We start from the raw sequence: 5,230 nt of genomic DNA, 5'->3' as shown, positions 1-5,230 counted from the left end.
GCATACCACCAGGAACACAGCCACCACTAGCTCTGTCACAGAATATTGCGTGATAAAAGCCCGCCATGCTAACTCAGCAGCTGAATTTGTAACTGAAATGTAAAGCACAAACATAAGGGATGCAACTTCAAGATAATATGAACTGTGAGCAAAGCAACATATAAAGGTATAAAAAAACATACCCCTCATCCAAGATACCATAAGCATACAAAGAACTACAGAACCAGCTGCTTCCCTTCAGCCTTGCACCCTCACTATCAACATAATACCAAGACCAGACCCTAGAGAAAGAGCAGAATTGTTAGACATAGACCTAAGTACTGCTTAATGACACTAACATATGTCAAAGGGCCACTCGCAGTTCCATCAAATCCAACAATCATTGTACCGATTGGAAGTACCATCCCACGGTATGAAAATAAAGGATATTAGCCAACGGTCTTTAAAGAACCAGCAATAGAAATCCTTCACTTGTTGATGAGCTCATGAACCTCTGAAGGAAGAAACTATTGTTATTCCTACTATCTTTACTATTAAAGGGGAGTGCGGTTGTGATGGTAGGTTGTGGTACGTCGATTCGCATGTTCGTGTGTCGCTTCCTCGCCTCCTCTCTCAAACAAATACTCGTCGACGAGTGGACCCGCCAGCTCTCTTCCCTGCCTCATCAACCCGCTAGCCCCGATCTGATTTCTTCCTCCTCTCTCGTTAAGAGCGAGCGCGACCACAGCTAGGGTTACTATCGGGTCCAGCCGTTGCCGCCTCACACCGCTGCCCGGGTTGCTATCTGACACACCAACCAAAAACTGCAGTGTTGAACACGAGCCTAGGTCGCCCTCGTTTGTAGATGCAAGATGTAGCTCGCCATCTTCTATGTCACGTACAACCTTCATCTCCACCTTCTTTCCCAACGTATCGAACAGAGGCACCGTGGCAGGACTCAAGGTGCAGCAACTACTCCAGTTGTACATGAGCCATGGGTTCAAGCGAGGTTCTTGGAGTTCTCATGGTCCCTGCTTGGGCGGACGCCGAAAGGGTGAGAGTCGATTTGTTAAGGCTTCCCTGGTATTTGTCTTCAATACCAATGTATTATTTTCTCATCACTAAGCTTTTGACTCACTCACTACTTGTTTCTTGCACTATATGGCCAGATCCAGCTTCTTCATTTATCCATGATTTTTCTTTAAAGTCCACCGACTAAACATACAAGAGCTTGGCAATTCTTTCTGGCTGCAGCTAAAACTTTATATTAAAGTGAACTTTAGTTTTGTTGGTTTCTTGTTCATAGAAACCGGCAGCAAGAAATAAGGCTAGATTAGCCACGGCAACATGAGCCAAGTTTATGAGCATGTACCTGGACCCTCCTGTATGGCAGTTGATCCACCTTACATGAAGATTAAAGTCATCTACATCAATATATTAATTTTGCTCGTGGTATGCATCTCTTGGAGAAATCTTAGGGCAAATATTTTCTTATTTTTGCTTTCTTTAGAAATCTTGGAGAAATTTAGTGTAGGCACCTTCAGGAGCATACTTAGATTTGCTAGACTTAGTATTTTGTTTTTGTAGACTTAGTATAAGGAGTAAGGACACAGAGAAATAATATTTGAAAGGTGCAGGTTGAAATATAATTGACAAAAAACATGTAAGGAAAAAGGTCTTACTAGAGATAATCATTTGTGATGTCAAATTCTCTCCCCTCAAGATTCTTGGCTTGTTTCCTTAGGCTGATGACCCACCTAATAAAAATAACTAATAATTTGAATTACAACGCATAATGTGAGTTTTATCTCTCCGTCAAGACATGTATCCTTCAATAGTGCACTGGACCTTATGTAGAGAAAGAAAGATAGAGAGGACTAGTTCTTGTTAATTTTTTCAGAGAGATGGAGAGACAAACATGGAAAGATGGGAGATTGGAACATCAGGGGGACTTCGGTGCTGCTTCTTGATCTGCTCGGTGAGTGAGGAGGTAAGAAACGGGGACATAGAGGAACATTTTGGGCTTAAAATTTATAGAAACTCGAAGATTGACAGCTGGAAGCCATGCTGCTTTCTGTTTTCATCGAATTTTGTGTGCGCAATTCGGTCGGGCATTACGTCAAACATGTGGAAGGCATAACACACATGTATTCTGGATCACCACCTATACACAGCAACTCCAGCGGCATGCAGTAATCAAGAAATTTAGAGCAATGGCATGCAGTAATCAGAATATCCAGATCAAAAGAGGGAATCAAGTCATGACCAAGAAAACAGATCAATGATGATGAAACTTACATCTCGTCGTGGCTTCGTGCTTGGAGATAGGCGTGCAAAGAAACAACGGGGAGAAACGCTGGACGTCGCTGAGCTGATGCGATTGTTTCCCACAGGGCTCAGTTTGTCCATCGCTCTTGTATGAGGAGCTGGCAGATAGCGGTGTAGCGCCCCCACAGCCTGCGCTAGGAGAGAACACGGAAGAGCACAGAGCCGTGGACGTCGAGGGGAGGCGGCAGATCGGACGCGCGACTCGATTGCGGATCTGCCGAAGGGTGGCGCCCCGGCCCACACCGTCGAAGCCGGCAGGCAGCGAGAGCGCACCACGAATGCAGTTTGTCCCGTGAGAAGGACTGCAGGCCGGCAACCTGTCGTGGCGCCGCCGCAATCCTGTCTGATCAGGGATTTCGATCAGGACTCGAGTCCTTTCTATAGGTGGTGCCTTCGGCTTCCGCAACATGCGAGAGGTGCCGATGACCGGAATCATGGAAGCGGGCTTGAGCAGAGTTCGTGTCGGAGCAGAGTTCGTGGTGGCGGTGGGGACTGGGAGGAAGGAGGGGAACAACTCAGGAGTAGAATCCTGCGTTGTGGGCTCCGACGGTTTCCTTTACAGAAAATCGACCTAGCAGAAAACCGGGCCGATTTACAGCAGCTAGTAGACACGAGAGGAGGCCCAAGTGAATCGCAGGCCCAACCAAGCGACAACCGCAGCGGACGACCAATTGTAAGGAGTTTCCTATATGACGGTCGTTCGTATTTTTTAAATATGATCACTTTTTAAAAAGAGTATTTCAAAAAATCTTCACTTTTTAATAAAAATGCTCAATACTTAAATTTAGTTTAGAATTGTAAAAATTATTCACAGTTTCAAAAAATTAAAAATTAAGAAAAACAATTTTAAAATGATTACTTTTTCAAAAATTGTTCATGCATTTTCAAAATCCGCGTGGTTCAAATATTTTTTTCGAAAATTTCTTGGAAATCATGAACAATTTTCAAAAGACAAATAATGTTTGAAAAGCCGAACATTTCTTGAACAACATGAACAAAATTTTGAAATTTCAAACTTTGGCTAGGGACAGTCCTTAACCAGTGAGAGGTCTATAGTTTGATTCCTTGTGCGTGCACTGCTTTTTGTGAATTTTCGTTGCGCTACAGTACCAACAGGTCCAACGGGCGTGCACGCCAATTTGTCGGCCCAGTCGAGGGGTCAAATAGGAACTCCCCAGTTGTAATGCAAGCTCTGTCGAACAACAACGAAAAAAGTGGCCGTTGGTGTCGCCTTTTCCCTCTCTCTAGGGTTTGTCTCTTCTCTCGTTGCTCCGCCAGCGTTTTAGTTTATCTTTTCTCCTTCCATCCACGGTCCTGTTCGGGCTGACCAAGGGTTGCACTACAGTACCAGCAAGGCGAACGAGCGTGCACGCCAATGGGTCGGCCCAGTCAAGGTGTCAATTAGGAGCTCCCCGATTGTTACGCAAGCTCAGTCGAACGATAACGAAATAAGTACTCATTGGTGTCGCCTTTTCCCTCTCGCTAGGGTTTGTCTCTTCTCTCATCGCTCTTGTCGGCATTTGTGTTTATCTCTTCTCCTCTCATTTGCGGTCTTATTCGGGCTGACCAAGGGGTGGTCTCGTACTCTCCTTTGACTTCCGGCCTTTCTGAGCTATGGTTTGGATTATGAGGGAAGTCAGCGGGTTTATTCGATCTTGGGTAAGATTGATCGCGGTAGCTACTCTCATGGCACCGGATGATTGGGCTTTATTGTTTGAATTGTCAGAAAAGGAAAAACATGACGCCATGATGCGGGATCTAGATCTTTTTGGAATATAGGCTTTCGCCCCGCTTTATAGATAAAGTCAATGTCAAACAACCAAGTTCAAACACAATAAAGGTACAAATACACCAACATCAAGTCTGCTGGGGGCACCAGCTCAATAATAAACCCACACACATAAGTTAAAATAGAGGGTACACTAATCCGGATTCGAAGAAGGTTGTGGCATCAGACACTGAGCAAGAGAGTGAATCTAACTGATAAGTCATTGATAGTGTCGCGCTCCTGTTGCTTACTGAGGACCTTCCATTTGATTAGCCCCTTTAGTGATCCGATAAAGGAGCATAAATGATTCTTGGATTTTTCCCAGAGGTGACCCTGATTTATCGAACCCACGCGAGGGCAGTGCCCTTTAAGCAAGGGTTTCTAACAAACTTTTGCAAAAGATTAAATCTAGCTTTCGACTAGATCGTAAATCAAGCTGACACTGAAAACACTTATAATAAAAATAGGCATGGGTATGAGAACTTATGCTTACAACCATATGTTTGTGTCGGGATCATTATGATATTAAATTGTGCCCTATAAGTCATCCATCGAGATGTGCTCGCTATGTATGGAAGTGAGGGGCGTGTGCAAATTACGTCTTGACCGACACACGTCCTTCATCAAGAGTCAGTTGTCCAACTGAAGGCCTTATCCCCCGCGCGGTGTTGCCCCGGTAATTAAGATAGAAATAATTAAACAAAATCATTGGTCGTTTAAGGACTACACCTCTTGTATCCCTAGAGATAGGATCCATGTTACCGTATTAAGGGCTAGTTCTTTCGTTGCATTCTAGAATAAGCTGAAATAAGACGCCCCTATACCCAGCTTATTCGATAAGCCCAACCAAATTTATATTTTAAAATCCTACTCATTAAGACTTGACTAGTAGGCTTCTAAAAAATATTTTTGGTTGGGCTTCTAGAATAAGCTGGGTTGGGGAGCTTATTCTAGAAGCCCAAAAAAGCCACCAAAAGAAATGGCCCTAGACCTTTATGTGGGGAGCTTATTCTAGAAGCCCAAAAAAGCCACCAAAAGAACTAGCCCTAAACTTCTCTGTCACTAGTGTTCAGAATAACACATCACGGTCTCCCTGCCCTTAGCCTTTCAGTGGCTCTCTCTCCATGATCCTGGGTACGTGCATGGATGAAGAAC

General features: G+C 44.2%; 1 long non-coding RNA gene across 3 annotated transcripts in view; it reads right to left on the bottom strand.

Annotated features, from left to right (window-relative positions):
* The window catches only part of LOC109782058 (uncharacterized), a 32,271-nt gene extending 29,433 nt beyond the window's left edge, over window positions 1–2,838 (bottom strand). For 2 of the 3 annotated variants that reach the window (XR_012203214.1, XR_002237431.4), the window contains exons 1-3: window positions 2,278–2,838; window positions 183–281; window positions 7–92 (exon numbers count right to left, since the gene is read on the bottom strand). This is a non-coding gene — a long non-coding RNA (uncharacterized lncRNA). Of the gene's footprint in view, window positions 1–6; window positions 93–182; window positions 282–1,661; window positions 1,737–2,277 lie in introns of all 3 variants that reach the window. The other variant, XR_012203215.1, reaches the window with a different exon arrangement.
* Window positions 2,839–5,230: the final 2,392 nt, after the last annotated feature.

The sequence above is a fragment of the Aegilops tauschii genome, chromosome 1, assembly GCF_002575655.3.
Source record: "Aegilops tauschii subsp. strangulata cultivar AL8/78 chromosome 1, Aet v6.0, whole genome shotgun sequence".
NCBI lineage: Eukaryota > Viridiplantae > Streptophyta > Magnoliopsida > Poales > Poaceae > Aegilops > Aegilops tauschii.
This window is presented reverse-complemented; position numbering and strand designations above follow the sequence as displayed.